This window comes from Dipodomys spectabilis, unplaced genomic scaffold (genome assembly GCF_019054845.1).
Source record: "Dipodomys spectabilis isolate Male_0828 unplaced genomic scaffold, ASM1905484v1 ptg000783l, whole genome shotgun sequence".
NCBI classification, from domain to species: domain Eukaryota; kingdom Metazoa; phylum Chordata; class Mammalia; order Rodentia; family Heteromyidae; genus Dipodomys; species Dipodomys spectabilis.
The window spans coordinates 14,124,152-14,151,109 of NW_024871460.1; positions in this window are offsets into that span (position 1 = coordinate 14,124,152).

A 26,958-nucleotide genomic window follows, 5' to 3' on the forward strand; every position below is an offset into this window, starting at 1 on the left:
TATCCCAGTCTTAGCTCCTCCCAGCTGTTAGCTCCTGCAGCATCTCTGAGCTTAACCTTTTAAAAGTAATGTGAAAGGCCAGGTGCTAGTGACTCATGCCTGTAAATCTTAGCTACTCAAGAGACTGAAATCTGAGGATCATGGTTTGAAGCCAGCCAGGGAATGAAAGTCCGTGAAACCATTATCTCCAATTAACCAGCAAAAAGAAAGAGAAAGAAGGAAGGAAGGAAAGAAGGAAGGAAGGAAGGAAGGAAGGAAGGAAGGAAGGAAGGAAGGAAGGAAGGAGAAAACTAGAAGTGGAGGTATACCTCAAGTGGTAGAGCATTAGCCTTGAGTGAAGAAGCTAAGGGACAGGGCCCAGGTCCTGAGTTCAAGCCTCAATACTGATGCACACACATACATTAAAAAGAAAGTAATTTGAGCTAGTGATTGAGGGAGAAGAATTTGAGCAAGTATGCATATATGGCCAAGTCAAAGTGGAAACCCTCATTATACAATTAATAAATGTTAACATGTTTTGATCATGACAGCTGTTTTGATCATTGAATCATATTAAAAAATGAGTGAAAAGGCTAACACATAGTACACATTTGAGAAACACCAATTTCTCTCATTTTTTGTTACATTGCCAAATGCTGGAAATATTTTTTCTAGGGAGATCTTTTATATGGTTGTTGCTTTATTTTCTATCTTTGCTAGAGAATCTGGATGTGGAAGGTTTCCTACCTTCTACATGCAGGACATTATACAATAACTGTATTCTAGTCACTTAGGAGAGAATTGAGCTTGAATATTTAAGTACTCCCTAAAGTCAATGCATAATTTAGGAAATTATGTATATTAGAATGTTATGCTGCAACATGATACATTAAGTCCCAGTGAAGCTGTGGTTCCTAATTCAGACTGTATTAAGTTTCTTTGCTTAAATTTTATTATAGTGGAGATCATCAATATCAAGTGAATCAGGCCAGCTATGAAAGCATTGTAAATAAAAGAAAAAACATTTTATTGTATCTAGAAACCACTCTCTCTCTATATATAAACATATATATAAACATATATATCACTTCAGAGACATTTTCTGGAAAGTTGTTAATGTTGAATTTTCTATTAATTTATGTTTACCAATGCTTTGCAGTCACCTTTATTAGCAATCTCCAAAGACTTTTTGGTAATGGATCAAACAAACCACTAGCATGGAGAAGTGATTTTACTGAAGAGAAAGGTACCACTTTATCACACTATGATCCAAAACTGAAGATAATTTGGTCCACAGTTCTTCATAGAGCCCTAGTTTCTACTGTCAAAATAGCCAAACTGGTGCTTAAGCTTTTTCCAAAACACTTTGTGCTGTTCTGTCTAATTGAAAAGTGTATTGCCTTCCAAATCTCCTTCTGCTTGCTCATGGGACTGCGAAGAAGAGTCAGCATATTCCTTGTACTCTGCAATTCCCAGGCTATTTAGGGTTGCACTAGAACTTTTCATTCACATTCCTACTAGAACTTAATGTAATCCTCTTGTTTTACAATATTGATCTCCTTATCACATCCATGCTCAATATATTCTTCAACAATATCCCCAACTGTGTCCAGTGGGTTTCTTCTCATATTACTCTCAGATATTCAGTGAAGCAATGTATAAACTTTGGTTCAATTTTTATAGTTCACATTGGTAACTATGACTATGGATAGAACAAAATTATTCATCTTGAAAATGAGTTCACTTTACCCTGTATGATAATTTATGAGGTAGTCTTGGTAGTCAGAAGGGTATTTGGTGAATATGGAAACAGAATAAAGTTAGCTGATACTCCTAATTAATGACTTTGGGCTACAATAACCTGATGCCTGATGTTCCTCTTAACTAAAACGCATACTGAGCTGGGTATGGTGGCTGAGGCTTATTAGCCTAGCTACTGGGGAGTTGGAGATCAGTTGATCACAGTTCAAGGCTAAGTGAGGCCAAAAAATAAAACACAAAACAGTTTGTGAGACTCCAGCTCTACCAACGGCTTGGCACAGTGACACATGCCTGTCATTAGTGACTTGGAGAAGCACAAATATGAAGATTACAGTCCAGGCTGGCCTAGGCAAAAGGTGATAGCTTGAAAATAACCAATACAAAAAGCGTCTGGTAGAGTGGCTCAAGTAGAAAAGTGCTTGCCTGGCAATTGTGATGCCTTGACCTGTTCAAACCTCAGTATTACCACTAATTTTTTTAAATGCTGCCAAACAGGTTAGATAAATTTAGCAGTTCATTGGGACACAGTACTTGGTAACTATGTGAAAAGTATAGAAAGCCTCTATAGTATTTTCCTCTCTACGTACACTAGCTAATATTGGTTGTATTCATTATATCCAATTTTCTCTTCTCACACAAAATATACTTGATTAGACTTAATTGTTTTCATTCATAGTCATTACGATACTGCTGGAGTATTCCTGTATCATTTAGTTATTCATTTTCACATAATCACATTGACTAACGGTCACTTTTGCCCAAAATTTATCGTAAGCATATATTTAGATACTTTTCATGCCCTAGCCCGAATCCATCCTCAATCTTGTAGTCCACTTATTGCCTTGACAACCAACTGTGAAAAACTAGTTTTCTTGCTTTCTACATCAGGAAATTTTTGCTGTTGCATTTGTGGGAATTCATTTAGCTATTATGGCTTATACATAAACCTTGAAGTGTGAGAACGTTAATATAATAAGAGACAAGAGATCTTCTTCATCATCATTTTTGTGGACAACTCTGACATGTGTTCAATATAGATCCTGCAACTGTACCCTTATATTAAAAATGATATTGGTTGATAGCCAATATTTCTTGAGATCAATAATTGTCTCTCAGTTGTATAGACCTATTTTAGGGTTATTTTCAGATTGGCCAGTATACAAACTAACATGACTTTCAGAAATATTTTATCAGCTTCCAAATCAGTATGCATATTTTCCAGGATATTGAAGCCAATCAAAAATATTTGAACAATTTAATGAACAAACAGTATGAGGAAAAACCTCAAGAAAACAAATCAAATTTTAAATTGAATGATTCTGTTCTGCTCAATGTTTTAACATTTAAAGATGAAAAATGGAAAACGTGCTCTCATAAATTAGCATCCTTTTCTTCTTCTAGTTTATGGAAACATATTTTAAAAAAACAAGCTAAGCATAAAATTATTACATTAGATGTATAAAGTATATAAAAGGCCTAGTAGATGACACAATCTTTAAACTTGCCTCAAATTTTCCAGTTTAATACCTTCTCTCAAATACTGATAGAAAATCAGAGGTCAGCCAAACATCTTGGCAATGCTAAAACATTTTATTTTATATACAATATGCAAACCCTCAGTTTCATTATCTAAACTTAATTCAGAGAAGATGGAAAAATACATGAACTCAGTCCCCAAAGAAATATTAACTCTGCAAACAGTGCTGATTTAAGACAAATGGTTATGCATGTGCACCCTGTGAACTTAGTTAATACTACTTTGAGGCCTGCATTTCCTAATTTGTACTGAAATTGCTAGTGTATAAGTTTAATATTTTATAGGGCTTTGGAAGACTGGTCTTGAAAATTTCAAGGTATAGGGCTGTCATTTGCCTGGAAGGAAAAGTCTAGCATCTGACAATAATTCTCTGTAATCTTTTACTTGGATGAAGGCTCTGATTGGTTATGGCCACACCGAAAGTAAATAGTTTCATAAGAAGTTCGCATTTTTCTTTTTTGCTCAAGATAATAAAAATTATATATCATGTTCTCATTTTCTCACTGTCTTAGACTCAATAAATAGGCCACTTGATTAGTGGCTTAGTCAGCACACTTACTTTTACAGGAGAAAAGTTTTATCTCAGCAATAAAATGTACTTAATGGTCCACAGTAGTTGTTTTATGTTGTTTGTATTTTGACTTTTGGTCTCATGGTCCTATTCTTCCACAGGGTATTCTAGTATTAATGACTGCCAAAAGTCTTTTTTAGATTCTTATCACATTTCAAATTCATATTTTGGAGTAATGCCATGTTTATATTCAAATTTAGACTGTTCTCCTTCCCTCCAAAACAAATATGTACTTTTATCCTAATATGGTCATGAGAAATAGTAAGCTATTTTTCTTACTTTTCACAGAAACATTCAATGGACATGTGAGATTATGGATATATTGACAACATTAGTTGAAAACTTGCTAGAGATAATTTTATAGAGGTGGCCAGATGACTTTATAATTATCTAGATCAGATTTTTAAAGTAGCATGAAATGATATAATTAATATTCACCAAGAACTCAAGATACCTAGGAGAAAAAGGTATTCAACTTTCTCAATGCTCTCTAATGCTATAATTTCTACCATGTTAAAAAATTTTAAAAACACAAACTTCAAGCTTCTTCCCCTCAACTACTTTTTTCCCCTCTCCTTTCCCTTTGTTTCCTCATATTTCTATTTTTAACTCCCTCTAGTCCAGCTGTCATCCATCCAGTAGCACTAATTAGTGGCCACTAATTCTTATTGATCCAGGAGTCATCTTGGGTCCTCAACTTACTGTACTTTTCCGAAAGCAGCATTTGTGAAGTGATTGAATTCTATTTCCCTAAGTACTTTTATCTTTTGGTGTCAGAATCATTAAATACTATCTCACTCCTCATGATCAACTGCCTACTTTTTTGTCTCATTTTGCAGCTTTCCTGTTCATTTGTCCTCTGAATTTTTATGTGCCCTAATGATGGATCTTCGTAGAAATTGAACATTTCTTTATTATAGCAGCATGGACCTCTAGAATCTGTAGATATTTTAGTTCCTCACAGATAGAAAATTTCCATCAAGGATGCAGCAGGAATCCTTTTTCCTGGGCATCCTGTATTCATGCACTAGTCAGAAAGATAAGAGTCACCATTTTTACAGAGAAAATTGACTGTTGATCATCAGGAAGAGATATGAATGATTGGAATATTTGTGGAACCCAGATAATCTACTGGGGTAATCCTTTATAGTCACTCTTCCAGTTCTGTTAAGTCATTATCATAGTGACTTTGGCCAAAGAAAAATATGACAACTATGACTCCTCAGAGTAGAGGCTAAGTCTTGGCAGTAGATAAGCCACTAGCATGAGCAAAGCTGCTGGTTTGGAGTAAAGTGATCCAGAATACCCAGAAAGACTCAGGACTAGTTGTGAAGAGACAATGCTAGACTCTACAACGTATTTCCCACACCTAGCTCAAGATAGTTCTGAAGAACTACGACCTATGGAGTAAGGTGAGGATTTGATGGGGCTACTTTGCTGCTCAACTCATATCTCTGTCCAATCCTACCTCATTCTCCATCTTTCTACAAGTACTGATCCTGAAACCATCACTCAATAAATTTCCTTTATCCTAATCTCTATCTCATGTTCTATACTTGAGATTCCCTGAGACAATAGAATTGTTTTATTATTGATAGGAGAATACAAGCATTTAATGCTTATGTACTGGTTGTTTTCATATCTAGTCCTTACATTTCCCTTGTTCTTTATTGTGTGACAGAAAGGTGGCTCTGTTTTTTTGTTTTGTTTTGGTCGGTCGTGGGGCCTGACCTCTGGGCCTGGGCACTGTTCCTCAGCTCTTCAGCTCAAGGCTAACTCTCTACCACTTGAGCCACAGTGCCACCTCTGGCTTTTTCTGCTTATGTGTTACTGAGGAATCGAACCCAGGGCCTCATGCAAACAAGGCAAGCACTCTACCATTGAGCCACCTTCCCAGCCCGATGGCTCTTGATATTATTTTTTTTACTCTCTTGCCAATTGGTTTCCTGTTAAGTTTGCCGATTGGAGACACTGGTGGGAGATCAGATAAGGAGGAAGAGAAGGTATTTCTATACCTTCTTCTGCTTTTGGTAGAATCTCAGCATCCTTGACAGTCACTTCAAGTCCTTTGTCCCTTTGGATAGTCTTAGTCCCAATGTGGTAGATAAATTACCACTGGGCCTTTACTATGAATTGAAATCACTACAGAGTTATAACCGAAGCATGAAACTAACTACCATTCCCGCATATGCCAAGTTGATTCGTGCTTGCTTATAAAAATGTTTCCTCTGCCTATTTGCATACCCAACATGTCTTCTTTCTGAATCTTGTGATTCCTTTGCTACATAATTTATTATACTAATTTGTACGGATATGTTTACTTATTTCCTTAAGGGCAAGATTGATTTGGTTGTTCATCTTTGTATCTCTAATGCTAATATTGGGTCTCTCATATAGTCAGCAGTCAGTGTTTTCAAATAATTGACTGGTAAAATGTCAGGCTTCTGAATATCATAGATACATGTTATATATCATGGACTGCAAAATATGGATTTTGAAGTCAGACAGCCTTGAAATAAAAAGCTACTTCTACATTTAATAAGAGTTTGTGAAATGACCTTGGGCAAATTGCTTAACCACTCCAAGTCTCATTTCCTTTAGCTATAAAATGGAAATAATAACACCAATTTCATAAGATTGTTATAAGACATGATAATATACCAATTCATAAGACTGAATATTAAAATATTTCAGTATTCATATGGACGTTATTTTTAAATGCCATTGCCACTTGTTATTGCCTAGCATGCAGCAGAAAAATACTGAAGGTTTTCATCTGTAATTTCCACTTCTTTCTCCAAACAAATCTGATGAATTTATGAAAATTCTGTCAAGTTTAAATAACAACAAACTTATACTTGCAAAAATTAACTCATATTAGCAATACACAGTTGGTTCAGATAGTGGCAAGTGACAATCCAATCCAGAAATTTCGGGGTATTAACAGATAAAGGTTTGTTTCTGACACACAAAGTATGATGTGGGAAAGTGGCATTGTGGCTCAAAGTGGTAGAGTGCTAGCCTTGAGCAAAAAGGAGCCCAGGGACATCATCCAGGCCCTGAGTTCAAGCCCCACGACTGTAAAAAACAAAAAAAATCAAAGCATAATGTGGGCTCAATGGTCGTTTTATGTACTTATATTCCCAACTTTTCTGGGATCCAAGGCTAGTTATATCTTACACTGTGGCAGTCTTAACACAGGTAGCAAGGTATGAATAACCTAAAGTAATCTACTTTGACTTTCAACCCTAGCAATGAACTGACATATAATATGTCTGTACAGACTGTCATATGGTTCTGCCCTTTACAGAAACTATAAAGTAGAATGTGAGAAAGCAGGAGGCCATTTCATGAATAATAAATTTCTAATACATCTGGAAGATAGACTGCGTTCAGATTGCTGGTATAAATGCCTCAGATGCTCTAATCTGTTTGTTGAATAAATACAGGATACTCAATTGAAGTTGAATTTCAAATAATTTTTTAGTATGTATCAAACACAATATTAGGAATGTCCTTTTAGTAAAAGAAATGTGTTTGCCATCTGAAAATTCTACTTTTTATTTGTTAAAGTTGGCAATCTTACTCAAAGGCAGTGTGTTTCATACAAGGCTAAAACTTTTTGCTGAAGTGGAAAATTTACCAACACTTAAACTTATTTAAAATCCTATTTAAAAATTCCCAACTAATTCAGGCACCTCTACAGGGTGAAGGTTGCTAGCCATTCGCCATTCCCATAAATTCAGCTCCACTGTATTCTACTTTTTAAAAAGTCCTAAAATCTCCATCTCTAACTACCTTAGTAGCTAGTCTTCTGCAATTTACCTATGTTGCCTAAATTTCTTCTTTCCTTATTTGTAAACTTAGGGGGCTTGACTTGTCGTTTAAGGATTCAGGTGGACCTGTTGCAACAATGAGAAGTACAAAATGTCATGTCAAAACCAGCTTTACAATGTCGGTGGGAGGGGGGGGGGGTATGATTGGGTGGGGGGGAGGGGGGAGGCTGGGAAGGGAGGTGAAGGATAAACAAAGGAGGAGGCTGCAATGCTTGGTAAGAAATGTATGCATTTTCCTCCCCATGTAATTGTAACCCCTCTGTACAGTATGTTCTCAATTAAAATAAAATAAAATTAAAAAAAAAAAAAAAAGAAAGTCCCAAATATGTTATCCTGATTTTAGTCTGTTACTTTTATAATAATATGTCAGGATATTAAGGAAATAACATTCCTTTCCTCCTTCTCTGTCTTTATCTCTTTGTCCCTATTTCTCTCTTTCTTCGTCTTCCTCTCTTAAAACTTCTCAGAAAGATCAATGTACCAATCAATCGATCTTTGGATGATAATGCTGTTGCTTAAATCATTTAAAAAACGTGTAGCAGCACAGCCTTTGGAGACTCCTCCTTTGGGTAGATTATATTTCTATGAAGGCAGATTTGAATTTTGGAGCTAAAGTTATTCAAAGCTAAGTATAATTTGTGGTCAAATTGAAAGTGGACATTTTAGACTGAAAGGAGACAGTTAAAAGCAGTTCTTGCCAAGTGCCATTGGCTCATGCCTGTAATCCTAGCTACTCAGGAGGCTGAGATCTGAGGATCATGGTTCAAAGCCAGCCCAGGCAGGAAAGTCTGTGAGGCTCTTATCTTTAATTCATCATAGAAAAAACTGCCAAGTGGCACTATGGCATAAGTGGTAGAATGCTAGCGTAGAGCAAAAGGAGCTCAGGACAATGCCCAGGACCAGTAAAAAAGCATTTAATTTTTTTATTTTATTGTAAAGATGCTGTACAGGGCAGGTAAAGTTACATAAGGAAGGTAATGAGTACATTTCTTGTCGAATATTGTCACATCCTCCTTTGTTTTCCTCCTTTTATCCTTTCCCTCCCCCTACTCCCCCTGCCCTGCAGAAGTTATAAAGTTTATTTCCAACATAGTGGCTTGTGAGTACCATTGTAAAAAGCAGTTCTTTATAGCAGAAAATTTCAAAACTCAGTTTAGAGATAAGTTCATATCCTTAGAATGCATTACCTCAGATTTTTAAGGACTGATGCTCAACTGAATATGTTTATTTTTCAAATTGATTATCAAAAAGCTGGTAATTCATGCTTGTTTGTTTTTATGCTAGTCCTGGGTCTTGAATTCAAGTCCTGTGCACTATCCCTGAGTTTGCTTTATGCAAGCCTAATGCTTTACTACTTGAGCTACACCTCCATTTATAGCTTTTTGTTGATTAATTGGAGATAGGAGTCTCACAGATTTTCCTGTGTGAGCTGGTTTCAAGTAGCTAGGATTACAGGTATGAGCCACTGATGCCTAGCTAGAAATTTATTCTTATTAACAGTAAAGTATTAAAAATGCAATTCTACATGATTCATCACCCAAAATGCTTGTGAAAATGGTTTGTATCCCAAGAAACAATTCCTTTTTGGTAAACTTTTCAATTATGTTTAAGAAAAAACCCAGCCAGGGACAGTGGCTCACTTCTATAATCTTAACCATTTAGGAGAGAGAGATTAGGAGGACTGGGATTTAAGACCAGTTCCTGCAAAAAGTGATACCCTTAATTCAGTTGATAAGCCGGACTTAGTGGTGCACACATATTATCCCAGTAACTAAGCGGGCATAAATAGGAGGATTGTAACCCAGGCTAGGGTTGGGGAAAAGACGTAACACTTTATTGGAAAAAATACGTAAAGAATAAAAGGAGGGGGGATGGTTCAAGTGGTAGAGCACTTGCTTGGCAAGTATGAGGCCCTGAGTTCTAACCCTAGTACCACTAAAAATAAATAAATAGAAATACAAATAAAAAAATAAATACCCAATACTTATATTTCTTTATCACCAACAGAAAGAGTACATATACATGTGTATCTCTGTGTGTGTGTGTGTGTGTGTGTGTGTGTGTGTGTGTGTGTGGGTGTGTGTGGAGTATATCTATTCCTATATCTCTATCTATCTATCTATCTATCTATCTATCTATCTATCTATCTATCTATCTATGGAGATACCTGGTTCATGAAACAACTTTAAAGTCCAAAAAATGAATCTCTATATTATGAAGAAATAATTCTGATTTAGGGATTCATCTTAATAATTTACTAAAGATGGTGGCTAAATCTATATTATGTTTTCCTCAAACATATGTCCACATCTCAAGCCCTAGAAGTTGGTAATGTAGTAAATAACAAGGGTGAAGGCACAAGGTTGAGAATCTGGAGATAATGAGATAATACTAGATTATCCAGGTAGGTAGTATTTCCAAAAACAGCTGTCCTTATAAAACTGAGGCAGCGGACACTGACAGTCAGATGATGATGAGGCAATATCAACCCAGAGGTGGATACTGCAAACTCAAGTCAGAAAGTGTAAATAGCCAACAGAAACTCTAAAGCACATGAGCATTATCTTCCCTTGAGTTCTTAGCTCTGTGTGGCCTTCACAGATTTAGACTTTTAGCCTCTAGAACTAGGAGAGAATAAACTTTTGTATTCATCAAGTTTGTGGTCCTTTAGTACAACCACTTCAGGATAATAATACAGAAATTATTTTTTAAATCAATTGATATGATTACTATAATTTTATTTCTAACACCAGAAAAAAGATCTGCAAGAAATGATTAAAATTATGCCTCAGCCATATAACTGAATGTCTTACAGCAAAATGTTATTGAAGATATGTAAAATGAATAAGCAGTAAACAAGTCAGCCTGTAAAAGTAAATCTTGTTTAAAAATATTCACTGGAGGTTAATAGGATATGAGCAGAAGTTCCACAACACAAGATCACCTTAATGGTTCAGCTGCCATGGAGATAGTTGTTCCTCAAACAACTAAAATCAAGAACTGCAATATGAGACAGTAATCTCTCCTTTTGGGTATGTATCTGAAGGAGCTGAACTCCAGATTTCCAAGAAATATCTTTCAATCATGTTCAATGTAGCCTTATTGGCAATCAAGAAGTGGAAGATTTCCAGCACACAAAGGGCTCTGGGGTCCATATAGCACCAAAAAAACAAGAAAACAATGAAAGCAACTTATTGTCAATTGACAGATGAACTGGTAAATAAAATGCAATATTTAGCTACAATAAAATATTATTCTGCCTTAAAAAGAAAGTCTGGCTGGGCACCAGATGCTCATGCCTATAATCCTAGCTACTCAGGAGACAGATCTGAGTATGATTATTTGAAGCCAGCCTATGCAGGAAAGTCTGTGAGACACTTATACCCAATTAACCACCAAAACGCTGTAAGTGGACCTGTGATTCAAGTGGTGGAACATGAGCCTTGAAGAAAAAAAAACTCAGGGACAGTGCCCAGACTCTGAATTCAAGCCTCAGGAAGGGCACCAAAACACAAAAAGAAGGCGAAGAAAAAGAAATCTGATGTATTTATGCTATTAACATGGATGAAACTTGAGAATATGCTGAGTGAAATAAACCAGTAACAAAACAAAAGATAAATGCCGTATGCTTCTACTTCCATGAGTTATCTAAAGCAGTCAAAATCATAGAAACAGAAGAAAGATGGTTGCCAGAGGCCAAAAGGAGAGATATATTGGACATTGTTTTCTAATAGGTATAGAGTTGCAGCTTTGAAAGATGTAAAGTTTTGGAGATCTGTTGCATGACAGTTTGGATCTACTGAGTCCCACTGAACTTCATATTGAGGAATGGTTTTAGAAAAATTTGCCATGTTGGTTATGCTTAAACATACGTGTTTATTATTCTATCAATTAACTCCCAGTACAGCTATTTAAAAATACACTGGTATTGGGGTGTTAAGAGAGTGAAGAATACAGACTCTTAAGTCAAATTTTCTGTCATATATTAATGGTCTGACCACAAACATGTTCTCTAACTGTATTCCTCAGCTTTCTCCTCTGTGAAACAGTGTCAGATAAAACTTATATCAATATACCTAGAGCAAGAACTAATGTAGGAAAGAAATGTAATGACTTTTCAGTTTCACTTTTTTGGGGGGCAGTACTTGGGTTTGAACACTGGTCTTCAAGCTTGCTAATTTTCTAACAAGGGAACAAGCTTCCCTGCCCTAGTTTTTGATGGTAATTTTTAGGCTCACTTTCTTACTCAGGTACATGCCTATGTTAGGTTTGCTAGTATCTAGGAATATAGGAAAGGGTCACTGTGTGCAGCTCTTGAGAATGAGGTCTTAGGTACATTTCAGCCAAGATCAGCCTCTCTAGTAGCTAGGATTATAGTTGTGAGCTACCAGAGTCCAGCTCCATTTCACTGTTTATGTCTTTACATACACATGGTGACAGAGGCCTAAGTCTCTTTTACCAAATATTTTAGCTATTTTCTTCTCAGCTTTTTATTATGTATATTTGTGATTTTATAGTTTTAAAAAGTATCTTTTAATACAAAATCAAGATGGTCCATCTAGAAGTTTGTCTCTCCTGGTGAGGCTAATGCAATTACTTTTGAACAAATATGGGCCATTTATTATATTTCAGAAGTACTAATCTTATTAGTACTACTATTTAAACAGAGAAACATGTGCATGAGACATAAGACAGTTTACAGTAACAGTCTGCATAGTTTTATGAAAATCATGGCTTTCAATACCCTGAAATTTTCATAGCAACACCATTCACTATTGTAATCATTTTCTAATTGTATAAATTAATAGACTGGATAACAGTAACATGAATTAGATTAAAAAAACTCACAGAAATATTTCATAGAGAAGCCTATTGACTCATTATTTTTGCAATACTGCAAAGAGGTATGGAAGGTTTGCTATTGGTCCTGTTATTTCCCCTAGAGTCATTCATGGCCTGCTCAATCTCTCATTACTGTGATGATGTCTGTATCCAGATGCTAAATACTCCAGGGGCACTCCAATACAGTGTTAAAGATTCTGAACACTTCATCCCCCAAGAATGTAGGATTCCAAGAGAAAACAGACCTCCCTCTGACACTAGTAAAGCTGTGAAGATGTGTGATAAATCAGGGATCAAAATGAGAGATCACAAATTCTTAAAGGTAGTATGCCTCTCCTAGTGAGTCTCTGCTTCTCTCTCTCCAGTACAGAAAGTCATACATTTAAAAGATCACCATAAAGCCTGGAAAGACATAGTGTTATAAGGTAAATCATCCCAGAAGCCATATTTTAAAATACACAATTGGAGTCTTTATTGTACAGTTAACAGGCTGCAACAAGCCAATTCATCTCCAATGGAGAGCTGAATTGGTAGCCATGCTTACTGGAGATGAGCCAGGAGACAGGTCAGAGGACATGATCAGAGACACATGTGACATGGAGTCCTGGTGGCTAGGCTGGTCCTGGCCCTCTGTCCTGGGCGGCAGAGGAGATAGATCCTCTGGAAATTCCCAGTCCCAGGCACTAGACTGACAGATTCAGTAACCTATCAGACAAGTGCCTGCCCCTGCCTCCAGGGATCTGGGCATGCCCATTACCTGGGATGCAGGTGATGGGGGTGGGGTGGGGGGGGCAGGGATTTTTCCGCAGCTTGAAGACAAGATGCCATACCTATAATCTACCATGTGGACAATATGGTACCGACCGGACCTAGCCTCCTCACGTCAATACAAGTATAAACTGCCAAACATAATGCAGACAATTACTGTAACATCTTAAGAAGGCTATTCTATATAGAAACCAATGAGAAACAGAAAGATATCTAAGAATCACTTGCAAAGTATATTCTTCTGAATAGATGGGAAGAAATATTTAGCCCTTGTGGCAATGGTTTTCCCATTTTCTTTCATTTTTCTCTCTTCTCCTTCTCTGCCTTTCCACAGTTTTTTATTTCTTCATACTCATTAAAAATTACTGAGTATGAATGTACCATTTGGATGAATCACCAACTTTTTAAGGAGATATGAAATTAAAAAATCTGAACTAATGAATTGTATCTACACAGACAGCAGAATGACAGCCAAGCAAACTTGGCTAAAAACTAGATTGTTTTTAGCCACTTAAAAAAAAAAAAAAGGGCTGGGAAGGTGGCTCAGTGGTAGAGCACTTGCCTTGCATGCCTGAGGCCCTGGGTTCTATTCCTCAGCACCACAGAAGCAAAAAGAAAAAAGCCGGAAGTGGCACTGTGGCTCAAGTGGTAGAGCGCTAACCTTGAGCTGAAGAGCTGAGGGGCAGTGCCCAGGACCAGAGTTTAGGCCCCACAACCGGACCCAAAAAAAAAGAAGAATCATACCATTTTAATCAAAAGTATGTCAATAATTCCTTATAAAATGACCAGCACCTAGTTTTGCCATTGCAAATGCAAAGCCAGTCTGCTTCAGTACAACAGAAATATAATAAATTATGCCTGAAAAATATTAAAATTTGCGAACTAATCTGCTTATTTTGCAAAAACATGTAACTCTTAGTTTTTATTCTAATAAGGAGAAAATGACATAAAGAGAAAACATTAAATGTAAATCTTTTTTTACCTATTTATTTATTTACCTATTTATTTTGTCATTCGTGGGCTTGAACTCTGAGGCTAGGTACTGTCCCTCAGTTCTTCAGCTCAGGACAGGTGCTCTACCACTTAAGCCACAGCACTACTTCAAATTTTTCTATTTTTTTTTCTTTTTTGTTGGTCGTGGGGTCTGAACTCTGGGCCTGGGCACTGTCCCTTAGCTCTTCAGCTCAAGGCTAGTACTCTACCACTTGAGCCACAGTACTACTTCTGGCTTTTTCTGCTTATGTTATGCTGAGGAATAGAACCCAGGGCCTCAGGCATGCAAGGCAAGCACTCTACCACTGAGTCACCTTCCCAGCCCCCACTTCCAAGTTTTGAGTGGTTAATTGGAGATTAAGAGTCTCTCTGGGACTTTCCTGGCTGGGCTGGCTTTGAACCATGATACTCAGATCTCAGCCTCCTGAGTAGCTTACAGGTGTGAGCCACCGGCATCAGGCTATTAAGTTTGTTTTTTGTTTTTGACAGTAGTAGGTTTTGAACTCAGAGCCTTATGCTTTGCTCAGCTTGCTTGACTCTAGCACTTGAGCCACAGCTCCAGCTGTTTCTCTTTTTAAATATTTTCTTGTTAATATTAAGGTGTTGTACAGAGAGGTTATTTTAATAAGTCAGGTAATGAGTGAATTTCTTTTTGGACAATGTCACCCCTTCTGCTTCCTGTCCCTGCCCACAAGTGGCATAGTTAATTTTCCACAGTGTAGCTGAATATTATGAGTACCTTTGTTCACCCATTCCCCCTCCATTCCTGTGCCCATTTTGTTCCTCCTAAGAAGAAAACAAAAAGCAAACACACCAATAACAACTACAAAATACCCATGTTTCATTTCTTGGAATCTGTATTTCAAAATGGTATTTTAAGTGTATTTTAAAATATTTTAAATGTTCAGAAGAGTTGCACCATTGATTTCTACTCCTAGAGTATCCTCCTTCAGTCTGTGTGTGACTGCCTAGAATCTAAGTTATCAAATCCAGTTGTATTTTAGATCTAGCTTCTGCATATGAGAGCACATGCATTGTTTTTGTCTCTGAGCTTGGCTTACTTTATTAACATGATTTAGGTCCATTTTACTGCAAATGACATTTTATTCTTTCAAATGGATGAGAAAAATTCCATTGTGTATATATAGAACACTTTAGATCCAGTCATCTATTGTAGGGCATCTGGGCTGTTTCCATAACTTGGCTGTTGTGAATAATGCAGCAAATGAACATGGATGGGCAACTGTCTTTTTGGTATCCTGACTTGTAAAGTTCATGGTAGATGCCCAGGAGTGACATGGATGGGTCATAGGGATGCTCTATAATTTTCTTTTTTTTTTTTTAGAAACTCCCAAACCACCTTCCAGAGTGGTTGTACTAGTTTGTTTACTTGCCCGCCAACACTAGAGTTCCTTTTCCCCACATTCCCACCAGTATTTGTTGTTCAAATTTTCAGTGTTGGCCAATCTAACTGGGGTGACATGGAATCTGCTGTTTTGATTCGCATTTCTTTTATAGCCAGTGATCTGGAGCATTTCCTCATGTGTTTATTTGCCATTCTTCTGAGAAGTCTCTCTTTAGCTACTTTGCGCATTTATTGATGGGTTTATTACACTTTTGTGGGGTGAGCTCCTTGTGTATTTTGGATTATAGGTTTTTGTCAGATACATTGCTGGTAAATATCTTCCAGACTGTTGGGTGTCTTTGTAGTTTAGTAACTATATCCGTTTCAGAAACTTTTTATTTTGATGTAATCCCATTTATCAAGTCTGTCTTCTATTTGCTGTGCACTAGGACTCTTCAAAAAGCTCCTGCCTATGCCTATAAGTTATAATGTTTAGTTAACTCCATCTTGTAAGTTTCAAAGTCTCAGGTCTGAACTTTGAGGTCTTTGATCTACTCTGAGTTGATATTGGTATATGGTGATAAAAAGGGATCTAATTTTATTTTCTACACATGGATGTAGGTTTTTCAACACGCTTTTGAAGAGGTTTTTATTTTCTACTCTGTTTTGGCCCCATTGTTAAATATCAGATAACTGTAAGTGTATGGCTTTATTTCTGGGTCTTCTAAGCTGTACCATTGATCTGAGATCACCAGCACTGTTTTTATTTGTGTGTGTGTGTGTGTGTGTGTGTGTTATTTTTTGTTTTTACCTAAAACTGCTTTGACTATTGTTCTATATGACGTTTTGGATTATTTTTCTCTATCTTGGTAAAGAATATCATTGGGGGGAAAAACAAAGAAAAAAAGGAAAGACTATCACTGGGATTTTAATGAGGAATGTGTTAAATTCATAGATTGCCTTTGGCAGGACCATTTTCATGATATTAATTCTACTTATCCATGAACATGGGTGGTCTTTCTGTTTCTTGGTGTTGACTTCAATTTCTTTGGAGAATTATTTTATTTATTTTGGTGGGAGGCAAGGCTACTTTTATACACTGTCATTGGACTGGTCTTAGCATTGAGTGCAGCCTTCAGCTTTGCTTCACTGTTACTTCCTGTGTCAAATGAGGGGCTGTATTTGGTCCCTCCAACTCCCCCTACCATGTAGAATTTGGAGGGATTCACCACTGCACTCAAGAGCTGCTGTACACAGGAGGGGCCAGGATGCTTTCTGCAATGGCCAGTGGCTGAGTCTCCAGAGAGACAGGGTGCATGCAGCTCAGCTCATTTGAAACAGAGAAATGTGACTGGGAAATGCAAAGGTCACCATCACATGAATAGTGGTAAAATCTCCTAAGCATCCTATCCATATCTGCCTCTCTGTCTCAGGAAGTACCAGGAGTTGAACTCAGGTCTTTCACTTCCTAAGGCAGGTGCCCTAACAATTGAACCCCACACCTCTAGCCTTTCTTCAGATTTTTATACTTTTCACTATAGAGGTCATTTACTTTCTTTGTCTATTCCTAAATACCACTGCAAATGGAATTGTTCTCCTGACTTTCCTCTCTGCTTGTACATACAGAAAGCTGATTTTTGTGGGTTAATTTTGTATCCTGCTACTTCGTCAAAATTATCTATTAGCTCTACAACCTGGGAGTGAGTCTTTCAGGTCCTTTAGATATTATATCATGTTGTCTGTAAATAGGGATAGTTTGACTTCTTTCCCTATATAGTCATGCTAAACCATGATCAGTCCTAAGTATGTATCAACATTTTTATCTATGGTCCAAACTTTCATTATTTCTATTTTTTGTTTTCTTTCCACCAAACAGATAATGAAAGAGAACTCCTAAGAAACAATGTGACTGTCAAGTATAGATGGTATCTCCTAAGATTCCCAGGCCACATTTCCAGAGATTCATTAACAGTGGGTTTAGGATAGTGCCTCTGAGACTACTTAATAAGCATTTCTACTTGGAGAAACTCTGCCCTAGAAAGAAGCCTGCATGACTCATGGCTTTAGAAGTTTCATTTCTCTCCACTACAAAGATAATTTTGTTGGGAAACCAAGGTACTTTATTACTGAACAATGCACATGGCATTTGCTGCTCCTATATTTTATATTTTAGCTTCATTTACTCCTTCTTTGAATGAGTTTCCCATATGAAATTTTACTAATAGTTAAATTAATTTAAATACTATCCTGTGAGATTATATTTTATATTTATGACTGTGTGTGTGCATGAGTGTTGGGCACTGTCCCTGAACTTTTCTTGAACAAGTTTTCTGTCCAGGCTGGGGAGTGATCCTCAGATCAGAGGCTCCTAAGTAGTTAGGATTACAGGTGTGAGCCACTGCCTCCTGGCTAGGATATTTCCCTTTCATAATGTAATTCTAACAGTAAAATAGTACGATTTTGCATTAATTTGTAATTTAAAAAGTTTTAGACTATCCAAATTTCAAGTCTAGACTATCAATGCTCTGAGCCTGCTCCAGAAATTTAAACTGATTGCCACCAGGGGAAGTAGAATGTCACAGCCTCTGTGACTGAGACAGAAGTTTTCTCTTTCATAGGATGTCAAATTTGACCACAAGCGTTCAACTACTCCAAAAAAAGCAACATTAGCTTTTCTCTCCTTGTATAAGTTAAAATGTACTCTCCATAGAAAGCTTTTGAAGACTGGGGGAAAAAAAATCACAATAAAACCACCAAATATTTGTTAGCAAACTTTTTACTTTTAGTCTTGGCATACAAGAAGTCAGGAATTAAATCCTATATGTGTATGTGTGCACACGTGTAAATATATGTATGTATATATATGTGTATTTATGTCTATATTTTTATGTATATATATATGTATATTTGTATATACACATAAACAGCCCAAAAGGGGATTATTAGATTGACTTCCACAAATGGTGGATAACTATCTGCAGGCTGAAGAACCTGGTAGTGGCTCATCCAACAAGATGGAGGCCTCATAACAAGAGGACCATGATGCAGCCTCTGGTATAACACTGAAAGGCTGAAGAAACTGGAGTCTTTTATCCTGGATGACAGCAGGAAGAGTAGAGATTACTCAAGAAGAGTAGAGATTGCAGTACAAGAATGGCAAAGCAGGTGTGTGACACCAAACCTGGCCTGAAAAGCTGAGCTGACAAAACTCAATAAAGAGGAATAAAAGGAAAAAAAATTGTTCCCTTCACACCACCCCTCAGTGACCTGAAGATTACACAGCTCTCAACAGAAATGACTTGCAATACTAGCCTCATTGCTAGCTGATTCTAGCATTGACTTGAGGTATATAGTATTAACATGCCAAATTGATTTTAAAATCAACTTCACAAAAGGACTGTTTTTAACACAAAAATTTTCAAATAAATGCTAAGATTTGGCTAAATAGTTGAAGTTGCTTGCCACAGAATTGATAAATCGTGTTTTTACTAATTATCATTGTTAAATCTATACCGATTCCAGGGGTAGGGAAGGGATAGTAGGAAAAAAACAAAGGAGTTACAATGTTAGACAAGAAATGCACTCATTACCTTACTCATGTAATTGTAACCCCTCTATATAGCATCTTTTCAGTAAAAAAATTAAAAAAATCTATACTGATTCCAGTATCACAGTATTGTTTTAACTGTATTTTATTATATGTGTATTAACCAACCATCAGGCTTGCAGGTTTTCTTTTTGTTGGTTTTTTTTTTGGTCATGGGGCTTGAAATTTGGGTCTAGGCACTGTCCCTGTGCTCTTCAGGCTCAAGGCAAGCACTCTCCCACTTGAGCCACAGCACTACTTCCAGTTTTTTGGTGGTTAACTGGACATGAGTCTCACAAACTTTCCTGCCCAGGATGGCTTTGAACTGCAATCCTCAGATCTCAGCCTCCTGAAGAACTAGGGTTACAGGCATGAGCCACCAGCGCCTGGCTAGTCTTGCAGTTTTTATATTGTGGGACAGGCAGATACCACAGACATAGTATATTGTATAAGACATAAGAATCAGAAATACTTCAACAGATCCATAAGCATTTCAGTTATGTTCTGAGTTTGCCAGTAGTTTATATTTGTCAAGTCCCTTCATCCATCAAAATTCTTTCACATCCCTCTGAGATATCAACTACTAGGAAATGCTTTCCCCTCAAGAAGGGACTAGCTACATTTCAGGTCTTAGTGTTGGAGACAGATGTGAAGAAAGAGGGTTCAAGTCCTCTGAATGCTCCTTCTCTCTTGTGATTTTTTAATGACAGTGACAGCAGGGCTGAGGGTTCTGGAAATTCTCACACAGGCATTGGGTTTAATCAGTACATAGGGAGTTCCAATAGTGTTCTTCTAGAGCAAGGGAAAGAGGTCAGGAAAAAGTCATCTTTTGAAGATAAACCCAAGAATCAATAATTAGTTTGCTGAAAAAAAGTAAAAAGCCGAAGATGTAAAATGTGTCTGTGCTTTGATTATATTAAGCTGCTTTGTTATACTTCATGCACATTTCTATTTTGTACTTATCATTGTGCAGTGTGATTGCTGGTTTATATATCTGTCCCTTCTGCCTAGCTACAAATATCTTTACACAGAAACAGTAATTTAGTAAAATTTTTCCCTCTGAATATAGCACTGTCACGCACCAAATAGGGACTAAAAATGTGTAGATGGAATGAACTGAAAATGTAACTGAAAAAGGCAAACACATTCAAATGCAATAGGCATGTAAATAGTATATAAAGATAATTGGATTTAGAATGTTATTTTTGTCTGAAACATTGAGTTAACAGACCTAAGCAGTTTGATCACTAAACGTGCAACCACCATAGTATGAATATGTCTCCATTAATGAATACCAAAAATATGGATACATTTCTTTAAGACCATGTAGCTCTGGGTATCTAAGCACTTGGTATATTTTTTCTAGAATATTAAGTACTTGAATGCTTGATACTTGGACAGGATTTTTTTCCTTTTATTGTAAAGGTGATGTACTGAGGGATTAAAGTTACCTAAGTAATATAATGAGTACATTTCTTTCCAGCAGTATTACCCTCTCCCTCGTCTATTTCCTGCTTTCCCTCCTGCCAACTCCCCTCCTCAAGATGTAAAGTTTATTTCTATAGTGTCTTGTATGGCTGTTGCATTAGTTCACCTTTTGTCCTTTATTTTATCTCTTCTGTGATTCCCATTCCCCTCCCCAAATCAGATAAACTTATATATACTACAAAGGGTACCAAAATCATAAACAGTTGACAATGGGGTAAACCAAAGAAAAAGAAAAAAAGCAAAAGAAGTAATTACATACAGTACACTAAGAAAAACAATCCCCTCATTTCCATATCTGTAGTTCATCTCGATTAGCATCATTTTATAAGGTTATATGTACATAGCTATTGAGCTATTGTGATCCTCTGCTAGAAGTATCCTAGACATATATTACTACAATGAGGGAAACCAGGCAGGTTGTTTCTTTGGTTCCGGCTTACTTCACATTGTATTATTTTTTTCCAATCTTTCCATTTCCTTATGAAAGGAGTGATGTCATTCTTTCTGATGGAATTACAGAATTCATATATATATATATATATATATATATATATACACACACATACATACATACATATATATCACATTTTCATGATCCATTCATCTACTGAGAGGCACCTGGGTTGATTTCATGTCTTGGCTATGGTAAATATGCTGCAATGAACATAGTTGTGTTGGTACCTTTAGGGTGGCCTTGTTTCAGGTCATTTGGGTAGGAATAGAATTGCTTGGTCATAGGGGAGCTCAATGTTTAGCCTTTTAAGGAACCTCTATATTGCTTTCCAGAGTTGCATTCCCACCAACAGTGTAGTGGTGCTTCCTTTTGGCCACATCCCCACTAGCATTTGTTATTAGTTTTGTTGATAATGGCCATTCTAACTGGGGTGAGGAAGAATCTCAATGATGATTTGAATCTGTTTTATGGCCAGAGATGTTGAACTTTCTTCATGTGTCTATCAGCAATTCTTATTTCCTCTTTAAAGAAGTCTTTAGTCCACTCACTAATGCAGTGGTTCTTTGTGGATTCATGTTGGGGGGGGGGCGGTTAATTTTTTTGAGCTCTAAGTATATTTTAGATATAAGGCCCTCATCTATATAGCTGGTAAAGATCTTCTCCCACTCTGTGGACTAGTTATCTTCCTATGTCTTTTGCTATGCAAAAGCTCTGCAGTTTAATGCAATCCCTTTCTTTGATTTATTGGGTCTTTATTGAGAAAGTTTCAACCTGTGCCATGGGGGCCCTAGTATTTCCCCTATTATGTTCTGTAATATTTTCAGGGTATCTGCTTTTACATTGAGGTCTCTGACCTATTTGGAATTGATTTTGTTACAGAATGGTATATAAGGATTCAAACTCAATTTTTCTGTACGTATATAGCCAATTCTGAAAGCACCAGTTGTTGAAGAGGCTGTCTTTCTTTCATCCTAGTATTTTTTGTTGTTGTTGTTCCCTTATCAAAGATTAGGCCATAGGTCCATGGGTTCCTTTTCTGGGTCTTCAATTCTATTCCATCCCTCCTCGGGTCTGTTCATGTACTTGGACAGGATTTGTAACAACATATTCACTAACCCTATTATCAAGATGTCACAGTCAAGCAGTAGCAAACAAAAGCTATGTATAGGCTAAGATATTACAGGCTTGGAGATGGAAGTGTGTTTTCAATTAGAGAGGGGCAGGAGTGAGCAATTACTTTAACATGTTCTCCAAGTATAAAACACAGCATGAGGAAGATGACGCTTTATGTAAGTCTGAAAACAAGAAGTGCAATCAACAGGATGAGCAGAGATCACTTGGGGTATATGGTGTACAGACATGGTACTCAAGGCTGGTGCTCCAGCACTAGAGCTATGACTCCATTTCTAGCTTTCTGCTGGAGATAAGAATCTCACTGTTTTGGCTGTTCAGGCTGGTTTTGAACTGAAATTTTCAGCCTCCTGAGTAGCTCCTGGAGGTTGGCTTCTTACTTAGATGGGTTTCACTGTGAAATTTTCATATGTGCATTCAGTATACTTCAATGACATTTTACTTTTCTTCATTTCTTATTTCAAAGGTTATATACAGAGGGGGTACAGTTACCTAATTTAGATAAGAAGTACATGTTTTTGAACAATGTCACCCCATCTCTTGCTCTCTTCCAGTTTTCCCTCTCATCCCCACTCAGAAGTTATATAGTTCATTTTCAATATAGTGTCTAGTAAGTACCATTACTGCATTTTTTCACCCTTTGTGCCAACATTTCTGTGCCCTTTCTTATTAAATAAATGAACAAGAGAAAAGGGAAAGAAAACAAAAATAGCAATGAAGAAAAAAACCTTGTTTCCATTTCCTAGAATTCATTTAGATAAATATTATTTATGATGAGGTGAGCATAGCTATTGCACCTTTGTGTTCCTCTCCTAAGAATATCTTCCTTTGTCTTACTGCTGTGTAAATGCCTAGAGTTCTGTATAATTTATCATGTTCCAGTGTATTTTATTTTAATTTAGCCATCCAGTGTGTTTACTTGTAGATATTATAACTATTTCTTCCACATTGGGTGATACAAAGCCCATAGAATTCAAACATTATAGACCATGATAATGACCATTTACCTTGTGAAGGTTAAAATGTGTTTGTGACTTTAACTACGTATTACCATCTCAAAATAGTGTGAAATTTATGTACTCACTTAATCTCAATAAAAAATTATTAAAAAAACCCGAAGAAACAAAAGGTAAAATACCATTCTTTTGATAGATAAGTAGGATTCCACCATGTATAGACCATGTATACACTTCATATTTTCCTGATTTGTTCATCCACTGAGGGGGCGTCTGGACTGATGCCATACCTTGGCTACGGTAAATAATTCTGCAATGAACATAGTTGTACTAGTAGTTTTACTGTGGCTTTGTTTGTGTTCTGCTGGGTAAATACCCAGCAATGGAATTGCTGGGTCACAGGGAAGCTCTATCTTTAGTCTTTTGAGGAACTTCCATATTGCTTTCCACAATGGTTGAACACAATTTACATTCCCACCAATAATGGAACAGAGTTCTGTTTGGGCCATATCAATGCCAGCATTTATTAGTTTTCTTGATAATGATCATTCTAACTGGGGTGCGATGGAATCTCAATGTTATTTCGATTTCTTTTTGCATGGCAAAGGACATAGTCAACAAGATAACCCCACAGAATGGGATATTTTTACCAGCTATGTGTTAGACAAGGGCCAATATGTAATATATACTTAGAACACCAAAAATCAACCCTCCCCCCACAAAATCCGCAAAGAAACAACTCAATTAATAAATGGGCTGATGACATAAAGAGAGACTTCCCAGAAGAATGTTCAACTTTGCTGGCCACAATAGGAAATGCAATGATATTTTAATCCCTTTACCTCTTTTCCTCCTCCTTCCTCCTAGTTCTATGTCTTTCTATTGTCCTTCCCTCCCTCCCTCCCTTCCTCTCCTTTCTTATTTAAAGATTGAGATTCTGCATATGAAAACAACTCAATTATTAGAAGGGCTAATGACTTAAAGAGACTTCTCAGAATAATAATAGCCAATAGACTTGTGAAGAAATGTTCAACTTCTCTGGCCATAAAGGAAGTGCAAAGCAATGATATTTTAATTGCTTCACCTCTTTTTCTCCTCCTTAGTTCCATCTTGTGTCTTTCTTTTGCAATTCCTCTCTCTCTCTCTCTCTCTCTCTCCTTCCTTCCTTCCTTGTTTCCTTTCTTATTTAAAGAATGAGATTCTGTATAGGAAAATGAGCCCATGAGTCTGAAGCCTGGAAGTTCAAGGCATTTGGCAAATTCTTTCTTATAGCATTACCCTAAGAAGAAGGGCAAAGAGAGGGTGAAAGAGAACCTCAAGGGACTAAACTATCATTTTCATGATTATAGGATTAATCTGTTCATAGGGCAGCGTACTTGTGACACAAAAACTTCTCACTTAGGATCTTCTTCCAAAAAACTGTTTCATTGTGGATGAAGTTCTCAATACATGGATTTTGGAGTACACATTCAAACCATAACAATCACTTAAGACAGCAGATTGGATAGGGACAGGGCTGGGCCAAGAAAAACATTTGGAAGAACATTACAAGAGTCTGTGGGAAAGCCAGGCACTAGTGGCTCATGCCTGTAATCCTAGGTACTCAGGAGGCTGAGATCTGAGGATAGTGGTTCAAAGCCAGCCCAGACCAGAAAGTCTCAAAGAGACTCAATCTCCAATTAACCACTCAAAACGCCAAAGTGGAGCTGTGGCTCAAGTGGTAGAGTGCTAGCCTTGAGCTGAAGAGCTCAGTACCCAGGCCAGTACCCAGGCCCAGAGTTCAAGAAAAAAAAAAAAAAAAAGAGTCTGTGGAAGGGATGATCAGAGCCTTACAAGAAAGAAGTATGACAAAGGGAGATGTTAAAAACAAAAAAAGCAAAAATGTTATGAAATCACTTGCCTGGCCAGGCTCTGGTGGCTCTTGTCTGAAATCCTAGCTATTCAGGTGGCTAAGATCTGAGGACTGAGGTTCAAAGCCCTGACAGAACATGTATAAGACTATTATCACAATAGACAAGCAAAAAGACAGAAATGGAGACATGGCTCAAGAGGTAGAATGCTAGGCTTGAGTGGCAAAGCCAAAGCTTGAGTGTAAAGCACTGGGTTCAAACTCTAGTACCAGCATATAAAACAACAACAATGAAAAGAATCACTGGGCTGGGCACCTATGGCTCACACCTGCAATCCTAGCTACTCAGGAGGCTGAGAGCTGAGGGATCATGATGCAAAGCCAGCTTGGAGAGGAAAGTCCATTAAGAGTCTTATCTCCAATTAAATACCAAAAAGTCAGAAGTAGAGCTGTGGCTTAAGTGGCAGAGCACTAGCCTTGAACACAAAAGCTCAGCCACACACACAAAAGCTCAGCCACACACAAAAAGATTCATTGGCCTGATAAAAGTTGCAACATTGTAACCTTAGTGCTCTGTTGTTTGGGAAGGAAGATCATGCTAGACTATACAGCAAACACTTCATCTTAAAATCTGAAAAGAGAACCAGCCTTGAACTTTTACAAAAGCTCAGGGACAGTTCCCAGGCCCTGAATTCAAGCCCCATGACCTACAAAAAGAAGAAAAAAACTCTGAGGACTAGAAATACAGCTCATCAATAGTGGTAGTTTTTTCTCCAGTATTTCGAGGTGATGGGGGTAGGAAGGGAAATTATTGGCCTATAGGATATAATTCACATTCTCAGCATGATCCTCAGAACTTCTGATAATTCAGCTCCAATGCTTCAATACAGACTCATTTCCTGCCTACCACTGGGTAACAGATATACCATGCTTCAGGATTAAGACTTTCTCAAGTTGCGGATCACCTTGTTTCCTTGGAAAACCAAGCTTTTCCCCTTTTCTCCCCCAGTGACAGATCTGTTCAGGTAGAAGTAGTCAAATGCTGTCATCCCTATGAAGCTCTAACTTTCTCTTGTAGCAAGTTACTTCCTCCCCTGACCTCCTGAGAACACTGAGTAACTTGCCATTTTGACACAGTGCTCAATTAGCTTATATTTTACATGTTTGCCACCTCTACTATACAGTAAATTCCTAATGGGCAGGGACTGGTTTTCTTCCTTTGTTTCTCAAGTGCTTGACATGGTGATTGTTAAATGGAAAGGATTCAACATTTGATAGATAGGTATTAATCAGAGTTTACACCTGATACCGCCTAGACAGACCAAGTGAGGATATAACATGTGCTTCCTGTGTAATCTCTCTTTCTAACAAAAACATTATGAAGAGATGAAAGCAATAAAGTCAGATTTTCCATATTTGGGGCTAAATCTCTCTTATAAAAAGAAACAAGATATTTTTACTAACCAGCAAGGAAAATTCCAAGGGAAAAGCCAGGCAAATCTGCAGAGTTTCCAATCTGTCACCACTTTAATCCATCTTGTAAATCACTTCCAGTTTAATTCTAAAGGACAAAATAACACTGTCTCCATTTCTTTTTCTATTTAAAACTTAATAAGTGGCTCCCTTTGCCTATATGATTAAACCCAAATTTCCCAATCTGTTTTTGAAGACCTTTACAGCCTTAGCTGCATTTCACCCATCCAATCTCCTGTCTATACAACAGTCAGAATTACCTTCCTGTAAGACAGAAAGGATTGTCCATTCTCCCGCTCAAAAATACTTTAAGGCCCTTCATTATCAAAGATAAGTTCAAATCCTTCATGTTTGTTTCCCACTGTCTGACCCTGGTCCTTCTTTTCTGG